Source organism: Chroicocephalus ridibundus, chromosome 2, assembly GCF_963924245.1.
Source record: "Chroicocephalus ridibundus chromosome 2, bChrRid1.1, whole genome shotgun sequence".
NCBI classification, from domain to species: Eukaryota; Metazoa; Chordata; class Aves; order Charadriiformes; family Laridae; genus Chroicocephalus; species Chroicocephalus ridibundus.
This window is the reverse complement of record NC_086285.1, coordinates 73,847,788-73,865,687: the sequence shown is the minus strand read 5'-3', so window position 1 is coordinate 73,865,687 and position 17,900 is coordinate 73,847,788. Positions and strand designations below refer to the sequence as shown.

The following is a 17,900-nucleotide window of genomic DNA, read 5'->3' as shown; positions in this document are numbered from 1 at the left end:
CTGCTGGTTCTCCACACCAAACCAGGCTTCCCTTGTCCATTGCGGGGGATGAGGTGAGGGAGGATCTGTAGCCAGGAAGCTCTCCTGCAGCCTCCAGCACGTCCCAGCAGCAGCGCACAAAATGACCCAACTCTTTGATGCGGAGCGCGTCAGCTCACTGCCAGCTGTAAAGGGAAAAGAGCTGCCTCGGAGTTGCTGTTTGCCATGCTGCAGTCTCCCCCATCCCTCCTCCCCGCTTTAAGCTGGCAGAAAGTTGGAGATGGCAGAGATGCGTTTTCTCCTCCATTTGGGAATGGAACGAATTCCCCTCCCCCGCCCGTTATCCCCGCAGTAATCACAGCCTTGGTAATGGCTTATACACAGTTTGGTTTTACCATTGACAGAATGGTTGGTTACATCATATGGTGGGTCATTATTTCTTTCTGATCATGACTTCTTAAAAATTACCAAGCTGTAGGTAAGTTGGGTGGCATTTCAGGGCACAGGCTGCAAGATAGTGCCAGATTCCAGGTTTCAGCTCTAAAGAACTGGGAGTGAAAATGGAAAGAGCATCACTATGCGTAAAGTGTAAATAAAGGGAGACTGTGTATGGTTATTTGACTGCTGAAATAACCCTGCGTTGACTTGTGCTGTCACAGGTAATGTTATGTCATGTAGTTATAAATAGACAAACCAGTTAAGAGCAAGGCACCTTCAGGTCACCTGGTGCCTCATATCTCTATGCTGAGCTAGACGACGTCTTTGCTGCAAGTCCCAGAGGATGTGCAAGTCTCTAGGTACCTCTTTCCTGCAGTCCACAGAAAAATTTGATAATTACATTTAGCTTCTTTCTGTTCCTCCCCTCTCCCTGGCTGTCTTTCATTTATGTCTTTACTTTTGAACCTGGAAATGGAATTCCTTTAAAACAAATAATTAAAAGAAACAGTACTGGTGTGTCAAGAAATATAAATGAAAAACATTGTAAGTAGTGCAAGTGTGTGTTTTCATTAATCCATCTGGCAGTGAGTAGTTTTGAGCTTTTTAAAAAGAAAAAATCGCTTAGCAACCAGTATTGAGCGAGTGAGCCAAAAAGCAAGTGAAACGTGCCACTGGTACCCACTTCATTTCTGAGCTGTTGGATTTTACTCTTCTGTTTGCTCAGAAAGCATGAACCAAGCAGCCTGGGTTTGGGAACTCTCTGCTCCAAGGAAACAGCTTTTAGGAAAATTTGTTTAGCCACTTTTGCTCGTACTTGATAATGGCGCAGGGTGTGCTTTTGAAACTTGTTATTTATGAGGTGCAATGTTCTTGAATGTATTTTTGGGGGGTATGTGTGGAAAAAAAAAACCAAAAAACACCCCCCCCCCCCCCAGTTTTTAAACTTACCTGGTTTTCGTGTGCAGTTGCGTGGCTAGTGACCTTACTGACGTGCCATGGAGGGTGCGGGGTAGCCCTCGGTGCCTCGGGGGGTGCTGGCTGTCCCGCAGGGGAGGGACCGGGCCGTCCCGCTCGCCCCTGCGGCGGGAGCCCGCGGGCGCTGTCCGCCGCCCGTGGTGCTGAAAGCACCGTCCGGCGCGGCCGGGGCGGACGGCGGGCGCTGAGCACTCGGCCGTGGGTGGCCGCGGCACGTCCCGGCTTGTCGTGTCCTCCCTCGCTGTCCGTGGGTTGGCAGTGCGCGTGTGTGCAACAAGGGGGTGTGCGTTTCTTTGCCTGTGCAGGGGGAAGGTGGTGGAAAGGAAGTAATGCCGTTTCTTCAACCCGTTGATGCAGTCAAAAGTAAAGTGACGCTTGGGACGCAGGAACTAACCTCTTCTTTACATGCTTATCACTTGCTTTCCGTTTAGTGCATTCCATATCTACAGCTGCTGCTCAACCGCTGCTTACAGAGCTATTTTTCCTACAGCAGCTACAGGTCAAGCTGCGTTCCCCAGTCATTGTCTTCTGTGAGGACATGGTCAGGGCTTGGGTGTAGCGTGCAGCTGCTTTGCTGTATTGGAACTTAAAATCCACTTTTATTAGTGAAACATAAGGAGATGCAGTGAATGCTGCTCTTCTCCGCTTTTAATTACAACCACTAGTTAAGAACTAGCAGGTTTTTATCTACTTCAGCTGTAAGTTATAATTATACCATTACTGCTGTTATCTGTATTGTTGAACAACTGAGAGATTGCATACACAGAGTCAATTATACAATTTGGGTATAGCACAGATTTGGTCTGGTTTGTAAAAAACCCACAATTTATAAATGATTAGCAGTGCAGCTTCTACCTGCCCTTTCAATTATATTAAAAGTTCTGCTTTATCTGATTTTCCAAAATACACTTGTTTATTATGTTTCTTTCTAAATATTGATCAATTAATTTCCAATTATTACCTAGCATGAGTTAACAAATGCTGTTCGATTAGTTGTCCCTGGTATGTTTTTTTTGCTGATGTTCCCAAACTGATTAAAATACAAAGCTGTTTTCCAAACTCAGGGTTATTCTCCCTACTGTTATACATATGCAAAACCTATTAATCTGAGTTATGTGCTCATATCAAGGGGATAATGTTTCCCAAAGGATTTAAATTACCTTTCCTGCCAAAATTAATGTAGCTACATAACATCATAAAACTATAGACAGATATGAATTCCTTTTGCATATTTGATACTGAATCAGTCCACATACAGAAATTAATTTTTTAATTTTCTGAAAGACTTCCTCCAGTGTGACACTAGAGGAATGTGGAATGTGCTCTCACTTTTGGCTGGTGATCTTTTGTTTTCTTTATTATGATTAGCAATCTGGCGTGGCTCCATCTCTTAACATCCATCATTGGCTTTTCGTACATGTCTTCTTAAAAGCAGTTTTCAAACTGTCTAACTTTCTGATTCAGGCATCTAAAAGCTAATCCCAAATTACTTCTGAAAACTTGTGCCTCCATCTGTGACAGTTGTCCAGTAGCATAATCCCTTTCCTGATCCTGCACCAGTTCACAAGTTCAAGGTTTTTTTACAGGTTTTGACCTATTGCAGGTTTTGACCAATTTCTATTCTTCCTGTTGCGAAATATTGTACTTTTAAAATGGCAACACATGGTAGGTAGCTTTCAAGCTTGATAAATTATCAGAGCTGATGACTGATAAGGAAATAGACCACTTAAAACTCTCACTAAATGATCCAAGATGTGTGGGCTTTTCTTCTGCCTTCCCCTTCATGCGCCTGCTTGGGGAATCCTTGTCAGAATTTTATTGATGTTTGTTAGGGGAGGGGGGACTACCACATTGAGTTGATCTGATCAGGTTCTCTTTTGGCCTTACAAGTGTCAGTCAGTATTGAAGGTACCTCTGTATACAGACAGATACTCTTACTCCTTCCTATCTGAAAAAGAGTAAGCTTTATATGGCAATCCTTTGCAAAACTGATTCTAGCAGACTGGCTTCTTGTTAAGTGATGCGAGAAGTCGTCTTTATCTCAGGTGCCATGGGACCTTCCTGAGACTGTACAGGGAGGTCACCAAATGTCAGTCTTTGTTTGAACAAGGCTGATTGTCTACTTAGAATTTAACCTGGGAATGAAGACTCCGGGAGAAAACAAGCCAATGCCTTGGAGAATGTGTAAGGCCAGAATGACTGCCGTAGCTGTAGTAGGGGTCAGCAAAAAGGGGGTGTTCCTTCAGAAAGAATATATTTATCTTCCATGCTGAGAAATGAAGGGAGGGGAACTTTTCAATATATCCTGCCCACCTTGACTAAAAAGCATGTGCAGCTGAACAGAAGCCTGTGGACAGAGAGTTGCAGGAGCCAGGCTCTGAAGGTGGAGAGAGAGAGGTAGCGAAAGACCTTATAGGGATGGTGCAGCCTGTGCTAGCTATGGAGCCCAGCTGGCTCGCTCAGCCCTGAACCGCAGCGCAGATATTAAGTGTACTGAAGTCACTCAGTAATCTCACTGAAGTGGCTGGGTCCTCAAGTGATATAAGTCATGTGTTGACTTCAGCCAGGGATCTGAGCCAGACTGTAGAAATATACATCTCTGCTTCCTTTCAATGATGAAAGATCTGTTTTATCTCTTTGTGGTATGGAGCCACATGTTCTCCTGGAATGTGTTCTGGGAAAGGAAAGCTGGGAGGGAAAGGACTGAGTGGCTCTGCACAATTTTGCCACGTGCAGAGAAGAAAAGTCCTTGTGTCTAGAAAGGCAAGTGTACTTGGTACCGTTTACTCTTCTTAAGCAGTGACGAACATCTCGCGTTAGGGAGAGGAAAAAAAACCACAGCAGCCTGTGTTAGTGCTGCTGCAAGCAGAATTAATTCACAGGGTGTAAAGAGGGAGGAGGATCCTGGCAGAAACTGCTGAATGGCTGAGACAAATGTTAGTGAGCTGGGAAATGTTCATAGTCGGCTGTTTCCGTGATGCAGAGCTGGTGGGGGGAAAGCCAGGACACAAAGGGTGACTGTTGGTTTTATATGCGGGAACGTTCCCGGTCTGAACCGTGCACAAAGTTGAAATCAAAAGCTTCTTCCACTTTCATTGTCTTGGCACCTTCCACGCTCTTTTTGGGCCTTAGTGCTTCTTACAGCCTTCATGGTAGGCTGCCTGACTGTTGTTAGTTGTATCGCTGTATTCATTCCATTTTATAGCTTTAGAGCTGTGTTGAATACTTTTAGGAGAGTAAAATGATGTATGATTTTCCTTTCTAATGGAAAGATAGTGTCATGTGTATTAGCCTCATATGTGTTGATTTGTCTAAAAGGATATGATATATTTTTCTGCAGTGATCAAGGAGGAGCTTGTGCACTTTATGTTGTTACTGTGTAAAATAAGAAAGAATATTTATACAGCTCGCTGAGGTGGGTATATTCTAAATAGGTGAAAATAAAGGGAAATCACTTGAGTGGATTTTCTGCAGGAAATTTCCATCCCATCCATTTTTAATTTTCTCTAAAACCCACCATTTGATTTAAAAATATGTTTTGAAGTCTCTGAGTTTGCCCCTGGTCATCCTTACATATGATTTAGTACACTAACCCGATTAATCATCTCTGCAGTTATTTGAAATGTTATCACATTTGAAGTTGTGTTTTTTCTTTCTTGTTTATCCAGCGTATGTTTGTGTATATCCATAATGAAATATTTTGCATGGTTTCATGATTAGAATAAATAATCCCTTAAATGATAAAAGAATTTAAACTACTTTGGATTTATGGAGCTCACAGATTAGAAATGATGTTGAGGAGGTAATCTGAACGGCATATCTGTATTTTTAAAAGTACTTTCAAATTATGGTGGCTTTAAGATTTCAGGTGGAAAAGACTGGGCTCAGGAGAACGGGGGAGAGAGAAATATGCAGTAGTAGGCTTTCTAATATGTGTGGGAGGTTTTATTCCTTTCTGGAGAAAGATTAGTGAAAATGCATGCTTGGAAAAATTCCACTTTCTCTCTCTGCTCTAATCAGTCCCTCAGATTATTGTCATGGAGATCCTCTCATACTTAGGAAGCCAAATCACCAGTTTTGGCAAAGCATTTCTAAATACCTTTATAAAAGGGCCTGAAGAACTGGCCTCCTTTGCCATCAGGCTTTGCGTTACCAAAACTTGTGCCTGCGCTTTAATCGAATGATGACTGTCAGTCTCACCGCTGCTTAAATTGGAGTATAGCTAGAGGTTAGATGTGTGCCCGTCACTCGTTTCATGGCTGTTTTCTAACCCTGGGAGCATGAGTTCACACACCTGGAAAAATGAGCCTCCAAACTGAACGCCACCCACTGTGTGGCAAGAATATGCCATTTGAGATATCTGTCCCGTGCCAGGGCTAAATGGAGTGGCTGGAATCACTTCTGTATCAACATTGTATGCAACAGGTAGACAGTCTGTTTTGAAGGAAGAAGTGGGCATTAACAGCAATGGGGGTTTTAACTGTTGTACATGGCTTTGGAGACCTTTGGTTTAAGACTATGACCTTCAGCGAGTGCCGGATGGGAAAAAGATTACAGGTTCTCCACGTCCTGTAAAGGGGAGAGATGCCCGTGCTTCACCAGCTGTCATCCAAAAGGTATTGTTGATGCAAGCTTTAGTTAACAAATCTAACTGGGGACAACGTGAAGGGAAAGGCATAGTTAGTCAAAATGATGGAACTGGCAAGAGGAAAATGACACAAGATCCATTTCTCTGAATGCTGAATGTGTTGGTGGAATTAGCTAAAAAAAGCTTTGATATTTTAACCATTCCTGTGGCACTGTACATGTGCATCACCTTTCTGTGTTGGGGGGCAGCTGATACCCATGCAGTCAATTGCACCGACATTGCTGTGGAACAACCGTGAGATAGGAGATAGGAGGAAGGTATATGTTTATTTTGGGATTGGAATATGCAGACCTGCTGCCTGTTACTGCTGTCTGCAATACGTGTGATTTTAAGGCTGCTGTAGTTTTTTGTTGCTAACCTGGTTCTTCAAGAAAGTGGATGTGGCGGAATTTGCCTGAGTAAGAAGTTATCTCTATATTTGTCTTTTGCTCAATGTGCTTGTTGACTTAGCACAACCAAGTTTATTCCTGTAAGATGGGACACTGCAAAATCCTTTTATTTTTCTTGTTTCTTCAGGAACCACGGTTTTCTTCTTGGAATGAGGTCTTTAAGGAAAGTACATTTTCCAAAACTCCAGATAAAATTGTCAGAACTGGCAACTCTGTTCAGAATTATTATCTGTAAAATTCAGTGAAAGGAAAGGGCCTAATTCTCAGTAACAGGTATAATTAGCTTTAATGCTTAATTACTCTGAGTCAGCTAATTGGTTTCATTGGGACTACTCACAGTAATACTCCCAGCCAGGCATCTTAGTGCCTTCAGAATCAGTCTTAAAGTTTTTAAGTTTTTGCAGTATGACAAAAGTCATTAGTGCAGAAAGAATGTCCTGGGCTGTCTGCTTTCAGATAATATAAAAGTCAATGCTAATGAAATATTGTGTTATTAGCAGTTGTTTCTTGTGCTTAGACTTTAGACTGTAGAATCAGTGTGAATTATTATACTTCTGCAGCAAAATAAAACTTGGCTGTACTCACGTTTTCTTGGTGACAAATATTCATGACAATGTATCTCTTGTGGATAAGATGCAAAACGTGTCACTTCTAACATTTTAGTGATATAAATTTAATGTATTTTGCATGGTAATACAATTTGTTGATATAATCAACTAAAAATGTTTTCTTCATTCAGAATATTTCTCAAGTAAAATTATTTATAATCATGCAATTACCATGTATAATCATGCAATTCTGTTGCCTTCACTTAGATTGCATTGGTGGTCTTGTTTTATATTGATATGCTGAGGCTATAGCTTGGCCCTCGGTACATGGTTGCCTTCCCTAGGTTTTGTTGCGGAGCCAGTGTTGCTGAATACTTAAAAGATAATTATTGCCTTTACTGTAGACTTCATAATAATTCTCATATCTTGAAATTACAACTCAATCTATAAGAAACAAAATGAAGACGACGTCCAAAGAACAACTTAAATGAGTGGCAAATTCATCAAGAAAATAGGGAGGCAGGGTTGAAAAATGAAATACTTGTGTTTCTTTTGCACTCCAGACTCACTGTGGTTTCATTCTGGTTATGAGGTACGTAAGAGAGGGGAAGTATGTGACAAATGTTTGCATGCTGATATACTGTATGGACACATGCCATTTCAACTACGATGGGTAACAACTGCAGCACATATTTCGGTTAATCAGAAAATCCTTGCTATGCATAATTTATGGTGCAATATCATTTTTATGGTTAGTGCTTACAGTACTGGGACAGACAGTCATCTGGTTAATAGTTTATAAGCAAATTAAATACTTGATGCATTATTAAAATGGAAGAGAAATTTCATCAAGCCTAAATCTAATTCTTTGCTAGAGTGTCAGAAATAGTTAAAGCCTGACGCAAGCTTGATGCCCCAAACTGGGGAGGACCTGTTTTGAGTATGGCACTTGTTTGCCTGTGTGTCCTTATTTCTGTTCTGTGGATAAAAGGATAAGGAGTCTACTGATGGTTAGATTTGAGAACTGACTGGGGTGCATGTCCTTGGGAATAATGTTCCTGAGTTCCCTCAGTCAGTCAAAAATCCTAAGTCAGCCAAGTGTTACAACAGTGTTAAGCCATCAGAAACAGCCTTAAGTTAAAAGAGTCTGTCACAAGCTAGTCCCATTTCACTACAGTTTTGCACTAAGTCATAGCAATCTCTCTCAGAACAGAAAATATGCCCCCAGTTAGGATGAAACGAGAAACTAATAATTATATTGCAGTATTCCTTGAGAAAGAGATTACTCCCATCTGACATCTGTAATGGTCCTTTGTTTTCCTTGCTGAGATGATGATAGTACAGTTTTCATACGTATCTTTTTTTTTTTTTGCTTAATTCTCTGTTTTCTCGCACTAGAGAAGTGCCAGAAACAAATGCAGAGACCTTGATGTGGCTGCGCTTGATGCACAAGGCATCCCTAACGTTTGGAGGAGAACGGCTCTTCCCTATGCTTAGTCTCAGTTGCGGGAGCACATGGGTGGGAAGGTCATGTTGTGCAGACTGATGGTGAAGAGGTCTGCAGTGGAATATCTCACGCGATGCTCTCAGCTTCTGCCTTCTGTGGGGTTTTGTTGTTGTTGTTGGCATCTCTCTCTTCCTGCCACCTTTCTCATTCTCCTGTGTTTATGCTGGCAGCAGCGATATGTTGGCCTGCAGTTTCTTGAAGGCTGTCCCTCCTAGGTTGGGCAAGTTGCCATACCAGCATTTAAAGCTCTGAGTTGGGAACTATGGCTTTAAATGATTGCCCTGTATCCTTAGGACCTCTGATTAAGAGCTCTGTAATCTACATGGTGCCTCCGTGAAGCCAGTTAAGACAATCATTCCCCAGAGCGATGATCGCTCCTGCTCTCTGCTTAGTGAGTGCTCTTTGGGTCATTGTGGTTATTGAAAATACTGAGGTGGAGAGTTAGGAATAAACTGCATTAAGGTGTTAATGAGTAGTCATTGTTTATATTTAAAGCAAACTGGCACGTTCATCCATTCATGAACAATTTAATTGTGTCTTATCACCTTCTTTGTTCATCATTCCTTATGACTTGCGCTACGTATGAAAGCACTTTAGATTTCACTGATGTGATGAACGTTTTTCCAAAAAAACTTTAAAAGTTTGTTTCAAAATTAGCACAATTACTTACAAGGTTGAAATAGCCAAAAATAAATGGAAAGCAATTGATCATTTTAATTTTCTCTGTGTGGAAGCATGGCAAAATCTTGAAGCATTTCAAAGCTAATAATAAAAAATAAACTGGTGTTAACTAATAACCTGTAAAATAACAGCCTATAATTATAAGGCAAAAAGAAATCAATCAGACTCGATCTGTAGTTTAGTCTTATCTCAAGGCTCAGAATAGCAAACCATTCTGTGAGATAAATTTGATAAGATTGCTTGAAATAGTATTTTTTGGGACAAATTAATTTATAAGTAACATTGGGGTTTTTTTAAAGAAAACATGATAGGCATCACTGAGTAACCTTGGGGTCTAACCTTGCAAGCTTTCCCCTCTGCAAGCAGTGCACGTAACAGCTCTGTCAGTGTTAAAGGAGACCCAAGGGGAGAGTGGCAAAAATGTTTGGTGGGGAAGTATCATTACACAGATGGAATGTAGCTTTTTCGTTAACGGGCTTCATGACATAACAATAGGAAACCAGGGGGAAAGAGTCACCAAGATTAAGGCATCGTAGGGCGGGTGATGTCATTAAAAAATGTCAGGGCTTACTAAACTTACCTGCTCACAGTTAATGCTGCCCCAGGCAGCAGGAACGTGATCTTAGCAGGTACCCACCTAAGTGGCTGTATATCCTTAGAGGTATGTGTCAGCAGCCTTAGGAGCGCGCAGGGACCATCTGTTAACCAGCATGAGTTTAAAAGGCTTAAAGTGGGCAGCAGAGGGATCGCTCCGAACGATGTGCATTTGTTGTTTCAATTGCCCAAGCTGGTGGCTGGTAGACAGATCAGGAGCAGTGGTGGGTGTTCCTTCCTTCATCATAGCTGTTTCAGGTTACTTTCCTCTCTGTGGCTTTTGGCAATGCTTACGGGTATTTGTAGCTAACTGCAATTTAACGTAGCGCCCAGTGTTGAGAGGGAGCAAAACATAGGACCTGCTTGCTTACCCTTTTGGAGATACATCCTTCTTTTAAACTGCTTTCTTCCCTCTGTCTGATAAAATAAAACTTTGTATCAGCTATATATAAGTGTGGTGAATAAGGAGGCACTTAGCTTTCATTAAAGCTCATAACAGAAAAGGATTATTGTCAGCAAGAGATACAGGGATATACTGAAGAAGTGGAAATGGTGACAGTATTAGCTGTAGTAAAATCCAGAGTTGTATTAGCAAAACATCATTCAAAACATCTGACCACCCACGTAACTTTTTGTCGCTACATTGGAACACCCTTGGTCTTGTTTGTTCACTTGTGTGCAACTATGGGATTAGGTTTTTGCGTGCAATAGAGCTTTAGTGTACCATAGCCACTAGTGTACATCCAGCTTCCCTTGTTGAATGGTACGTTGTGGGTGGTTTGCCTTTGGGAACAGTGTTATACCCCTTTTAGAATTTTATACTGAATTTAAGGCAGAGTTTTAAAGTGCATTAAGCAAGGAAATGTGGGTTGGCTCTTGAAGAAGGTATTGTCAGTAGCTTAGATCAGCTTTCATATTTTGGTTTAGCTGGTGATGCTATCTTAGAAAAAGATCCAAGGCTGTATATAAAAGTGCCCCTCATCTATTTGTTCTGTTGGATGGGAGGGGTATTGTTGCTGCTGCTCACAGTGTGGCCACTTAACTAATATGTCATTCAATGAACACAAGAACATATCTGTTGTCCTTCGCCTGTCTTCAAGCGTGTCTTAAAGACTCCAGGGGAAGTCATCTCCAGCCTCCATATATGTCCTTTCCATAAGGAAGAAGCTTAGGAGACTTAGAAATCACACAGAAAGAAAGGATTGAGTGGTGGAGAGACGACCTGCATTGTGTCTTCTCCAATCACAGTGGCCTTAATAAGTGAGATTAATAATTGTATTTGCTAACAATTCTTCCCTCCAAATTTTGGAATAGATCAAGACATTTTCTGGGAAGAACTGTTATGTGTGGAGGGAGGGGGAGAATGGCCAAAGTGGATTCAATCATTAAGATGTATTTCCTTGAAAAGAAGACTGTTGGACTGAAGAAAGATGTTCCTCTGTGCTAGAATTGAAATGTCCTGGGGTTTTTTTTTTTGCTTATTGGGTTTTAGAGTACTGCATTTTTTTAATTTAATATCTCACTCACTTCCCATAGAACATTACCAAAACAGTTTCTATAAATGTCTATGCACAGAGTGTTTTATGTGAGCCAAAGATATTTTTTCTTGCCAGTTCTTTTGTACCTTGTGGCACAAGTGCACAGGTGTTTATGTGTATCCTTAAAAGTTTTTATTCTCATCTGTAAACTAGAACCTTGAGTGCTAACCCCTTTCTTCTGACAAAGTCCTCTGATGCTTTTCCCTTAGGAATCCCCTTCCTTAATTCTGTGCCATTCTGTGTGGTAAAGGGGATGCTCTCTTTGAAGGATGTGTTCTGCCTTCTGAAGTCTGCATCACAGTTATCTTTTGAGATTGGAGAACTAGCATTTATTTGTGACAGTGCTTCTTTGTATTGTTCTTTGTATTGGCTAAAGTGACTATAAAAGCCAATAAGGTTCTTTTTCAACCCTTTATCTACTGACTCAACAGTACCCTGAAACCACATTGGTCTCAGAGCAAAGGATTAAGCATGCATCTCGTGCAGAGAAGCTTCTTATGTTGTTGCGGTACCTTGTCACTGCACTTGCATGATTTGCCCTGTAAGGATTATAACAATGTGTTCGTTACAACGCACACCTCACCTTAGAAACCTTTTCTGATAGCTTCATAATTAAGTAAAAGCAATGCTTTTGTAATTTTTTTCAGGCTTCTTTCTCCTCCCTGTCCCCTCAGGGAAAGGATACAGAATATGAGCAAATAAGTTTCCTTTTAATGAAGTTTTGGAGTAGTTCAGAGTGGCTTGAAAACAAATGAAAAACATTCAGAAAAATAGATCTGACTGATTTCCTGTTCATTTAAATTATCTGTCTATCCTAAGGTCCCCTTATGTAATAGGATTTTTAGTCCCCAATGTGTAGGAAATAGTTATCTGAAGTTCTCACTTTTTACACTGTATCAGAATGAGTCTCCCAAACAACTTTTAAAGGGTTGCAGGGTAATTAAGATTCACTGGTACAACGGTAACTAGATGGCCGTATTTAATTAGTTTCTATGTAAGGTAGAGTTGCTGCATCAGATTTGAAATGCCCTTTGAGGAAGATAATGAAATATGTCTCGCAGGAGCTTTAGTGTGATGATCAGTGTGGTTAGTATTTAAATTTGCTGCAAAGTGAGCTTCTATTACACAGCTTCTGATAGATCACCATTACAGCATCCTTCTTCAAATAAATAAATAAATAAATACTCTATTAGTTCCGTAATTAGCCATGCAAAAGAAAGAGTTACTGTCTCACAATGATACTGACTTCCCTAGACACCTCCTGCTTTGGCGTATTGTGACTGTGGAAGGACCCAGTTCGGGAAAGCATGGATGCATCTAGGTTCATCATTAGCAAACATCAGAAGTGTGTTCCTGAGTCAGTCTCTAAATTGCAAATGAAAATCTGCTCTGTGGAGATCTTAATCTCAGCACCTTCTTTTTTTCGTTTGTTTCAGAAAAGAGATAGCAAACTGGCACCAGTCCCAAATAAAAGTGTTGGCAGGAGGCGGAGTGGATGATGTTCTTCTCATATATTCCCATTAGGACGCTTGTGTTGTCTCGGGAGGCCTAGCACAGACCCCGAGGTGCTGACACACCTCTTCAGAACTGTTTGCAATTCTGCGAAGTATCGTGTTCAGAGGAAGGCTGTGCTCATGCACGGAAGAGTGCAGGGAACAGACATTGGAGAGAAAGGGGAACACTTCATCACATCAACTCAAATAGCGGTTCCTGCTGCTCTCACTCATAACTGTTCTTTAGAATCTTGTGCTTTCCCTGCTTGCACAGTCAGTTTTAAAGGGGCCAAATTGGGTTTGCCAGACCAATCTCTTGGAAAGCAGGGCCATGGATGTGTTTGTCTGATGTGCACCCTAATATGCAGCTGAAACATACTTGGGGCACACAGCCAGTTTTAGGAATGCAGGAGTGTTCCTCAGGTCCCTAATCACAGTGTACCCTTAATTTTTGCATAGCCTCTTCCACCTTGCTTGGGCTGCTGGCCCACACAGCCTCATAACATCTCGCAAGTTGGACAGGTTTATGGTTGCCAGATGTGCTGGGCTGCTTGTGGTTTCTGCCCAAACACAGTTTCTCTGTGGGGAAGAACTCCAAGCCTACCAAACATTTCCCAGGGATTCCCAGATCTAAAGCAACCCGCTCAGAGCAGTAGCATAAGCTTGTCTCTGGATACTTGTACGTCTGTGTACATTTCTCTACATTCAAAGAGCATCTCCACAGAGCATGCTTGACCAATCTGACACATCCTAGAAATGTATCTATTTCTATCTAGGAAAAACTATATCCCAGGGAAAGCTACCCACCCCAGTGTTACGACTGTCCTCAGGATGCCCTCTGGAAAGTAATGTGCAGTGGACCTCATGGTGTCTGCACTAGGAGGAGACTTCTGGCCTGATGAGGAAACTGATGTGCTATATACTTCCTTGTATTAGTACGCTAGTGCAACAGAGAGGTGAAAAAATCCGGACTTCCCAGTGTTTCTCATCCTAGAGGTGCTAGCAGATAGGTATTAATTGACTATATTGAAATACTAGTAGGCACTGCTGAGTTAGATGTTAACACAGAGGAACTGATGCACTGAATTGGTTTTGAGGTCTTGTTCTGAGGCTTTGAGCTCTTGTTCTCTGTAGCGTCTAAAGGACAGACAATTCAGGGTTTTGTAACTGTTGCCGTTCTTTAATTGTTCCAGAAAACATTGGTCATTTTCATCGGAAGGTCAGAGAAATAATAGACACACTGTTTATGGAAGTCATGGAAACGGTTTCATTTTGGTCATTTGAAGTGCAGGATGATTATTTCATTGCTGATTCACGTCTTTAAAACATTGGTTCTTCTGCATTTGTGGAGGGGAGCAAGAGAAATAGATGCTAGCAGGTGGGTCCGTTTCATTGGGCAAATCAAGAGCCTGGAAGCTTAAACCTGTACAGCAGTGCAAACAGGGTTTGGATTCTCCTAGACCAGGCTTACCAGGCAGTGGTGGTAGTGATGGATTCAGTTTTCACTGCTTCTGTATCTTTTAGAACAATGTGACCCACGTGATGTCATGCTAACATGACATGAAGCTAGCATGAAGCTTATTTGAAATACATGCAGAGCTAGTGACTTGTTCTCCTGATAGATGGTTTGCTTCAATTTGGGCTTGCTACCCAGTACTTGGAAACTCCGTTCTAGCCTTAGTGTGTCAGAGAGCTTACTTTGGTGTATGGCCTTTGAAAATCCTATGAAAGAGCCCATCATACTCCCTGATTCAACATTGCTCTTCACTGTGCAACCTGCATGTAGTTTTATTAATTGCATGCATTTATGGAAGCATGCCAGTCTTAGGGTTTTCCGGCATGGCCACTGTTGGTTTGTTTGGCAGAATTTGAAAGAAAATCAGCAGACAGTATGACAGTCATGGTTTATTCACATCCACTTCTTGTCTGTTTGCTGCCATGGATCTGAACTGGGATGGCTACTGGCATGCGGACTTTATGGGTAAAAGGACTTGGAGGGTTGGGGATAGAATCTAGCCCAAACAGTTGTGTCCCTGAAGGATTTGATGAAAAACACAGGCTATGAAATATGGAATATCTTCTGTCTTAAGCCTCTTCACTGTTCAAACTGTACTTTCAAAGCCTTTAGGCTACAAATATTAATGCACTTCCAAAGCTATATTTATTATAAAAAATAAAATAAAATAGCGGAGGTCAGGATTCTAGCAGGTTTCCTTTAAAATAGTAATGGTTGTCAGGTGATGCATTATTTGGTAGTTAATGGAGTAGCAGGGATTCTAGTACTAGAGTCTTAAATGCCAAGAATCAAAAAGCCAAATGTTGTCACACTCTGGAAAAAGATGAAGGTGAAACTGGAAGGCTAAGCTTTGCCTTCCTATCAGGAACTCCTTTTTCACAGGCATGGAGACTAAAGTTAGTGGTGGGATATGAAGGGGTAAGGTGATAGTCCATCTAAAGAAGTATGACAGATTCTAAACTTAAGTAATTACTATTAATTAATAAATTACAAGCTTTTATAATTCTTTGTTTCTTTTTGTCTACCTTTTAAAGTTTTAATGTGCTCCTGCCATGGTGTTCATAGAACAACTTAGCTTCTAAAGACCCAATACAGTATCAAAAAGAAGAAAAAAACCAACACCTTGTTATGATGAGATTCGTAATTTACAGTTACCTTGGTTTACTGCAACATGAACATTAAAAAAAAAAAAAAGCAAAAAAAAAAAAAAGCTTTTGGAGAGGATTTTTGTATCGCTGCTGCACAGACTGGTTTGTTACATGAATTGTCACAAAACTGTTAATCCTCAAAGTTTGAAGCTTTATGCTGAGTCCAAAGGTGACAGGTTCAGAGCAGCAGCTACTTGTGTGAGTAGCCCTGTTTATTTCAGTGGGACTACACAGGTGAGAAGGGGCTGCAGAACTGAACTCTGCCTTGAAACTCAACCCTGATGGCCTGCTGTCCTGGCTTTGGGAAGGTGGGAGGGAAAGGCACTTAGCAACCTGCCTCCCAGAGCAGAAGGCCACTGTTTCATCTCTCTGCTTCACGGGATGGGAAGACCTGTTTCCCCCATGCGGTCAGCCCGGACCCGGTTAGCAGCCTCCTCCTGGAGTGTGTGTGCAGCCAGGGTAGATGTCTAGCCCAAGGAGCGTTAAGGTCACTTATGTGTCTCAGTGCCAGCCGTGCTCTGCTTGTGTCAGGGAAGAAATCTGCCCTTCAGGGCTTCCCTGCTGTGATGCCATTCTGTGCTGCTGCCAGTGTGGAGTTATCCCTTGAAGACACAAGAATATTTGTCCCTCAATATTTGTCTGTTTGAAAAGCACCAATACTTCCTTTCTTGTTTAGATCTATGTCAATGAAAAAGAATGCCTATGAGCTAAGCTATTGTAAACCTGGTGAGAAGGAGATTTACAGAATTACAGAATGGTTCGGGTTGGAAGGGACCTTACAGATAGCCTAGTTCCACCCGCCCTGCCACAGGCAGGGACACCTCCCACTACACCAGGCTGCTCAAAACCTCATCCAGCTTGGCCTTGAACACTTCCAGGGATGGGGCATCCACAGCTTCCCTGGGCAACCTGTTCCAGTGTCTCACCACCCCCACAGTAAAGAATTTCTTCCTGATCTCCAATCTAAATCTCCCCTCTTTCAGTTTGAGGCCGTTACCCTGTGTCCTATCATTACACTCCCTGATAAAGAGTCCTTCCCCATCTTTCCTGTAGGCCCCCTTTAGGTACTGGAAGGCTGCTATAAGGTCTCCTTGGAGCCTTCTCTTCTCCAGGCTGAACAACCCCAACTCTCTCAGCCTGTCCTCATAGCAGAGGTGCTCCAGCCCTCTGATCATCTTTGTGGCCCTCCGCTGGAGCCATTCCAACAGGTCCATGTCCTTCTTGTGCTGAGGACTCCAGAGCTGGATGCAGTACTGCAGGTGGGGTCTCACCAGAGCAGAGTAGAGGGGCAGAATCACCTCCCTCGACCTGGTGGCCACGCTGCTTTTGATTCAGCCAAGGATGCGGTTGGCTTTCTGGGCTGCAAGTGCACATTTCCTGCTCATGTTGAGCTTCTCGTCCACCAGCACCCCCAGATCCTTTTCCTCAGGGCTGCTCTCAAGCCATTCTCGGCCCAGCCTGTATTTGTGCCTGGGATTACCATGACCCAGGTGCAGGACCTTGCACTTGGCCTGGTTGAACTTCATGAGGTTCGCACAGGCCCACCTCTCAAGCCTGTCCAGGTCCCTCTGGATGGCATCCCTTCACTCCAGCATGTCGACCATGCCACACAGCTTGGTGTCGTTGGCAAACTTGCTGAGGGTGCACTCAATCCCACTGTCCATTTCACCAACAAAGATATTAAACAGCACTGGTCCCAGTACTGACCCCTGAGGAATGCCACTCGTCACTGGCTTCCATGTGGACATTGAGCCATTGACCTCAACCCTTTGAATGCAGCCATCTGGCCAGTTTCTTATCCACCGAGTGGTCCATCCATCAAATCCATGCTTATTTACATTTAAATAATGTAAGCCCTCTTGTTAAAATAATGTACTTTTTTGCACCCTCTGCCTCACTGGTCTGTAGATAAGATGTGTTAGTGGGGGAGATGGTTGATAGATCTGGTTGGGGTTTTACTGAGTAATCCAGAATGAGGCATAGCAATGCATCAGTTGTACTTGAGGTTGAAAGAGGATCAAGGTCATGCATTTTGCAGCCTGATGTAAATACTGTCCAATGCATATCGGTGGCCCTTCTGAGCCCTACAGACTTTGGCATCGGCAGGATCCTACTCTGGCTTTCTTCTCAGTGCAGTTCTTAAGTAGTCTCTAGGGAGTTGTTTTTCCTCTCACCAAGTCGAGTGACTGAAAATCCAGTAAGTGATCTTTACGGACATCATTTAAATTCTCTGCATTGCATTTGAATACTAATTCCTGGTCAGCCCTATGCTGTTCTTTCTATTTGCTAGTTCTCATCTAGTGCATATGTAGTTTCATGTTGCTTTGCTACCTTTCAACTCCTTTGTCTGGAGGTTGAGGCATGAAAGTTGAAGCGGTGAAGACCCCAATCACAGCCATTCAGGTACTGTTCTGCTGGAAGAGGTCAGTGTAACAACGGAGTTGGA

General features: G+C 42.3%; 1 protein-coding gene across 4 annotated transcripts in view; it reads left to right on the top strand.

Annotated features, from left to right (window-relative positions):
• Positions 1-17,900, top strand: part of PHACTR1 (phosphatase and actin regulator 1) — a 323,130-nt gene that overhangs the window by 17,439 nt on the left and 287,791 nt on the right. The gene's annotated exons all lie outside the window — the stretch shown is intronic.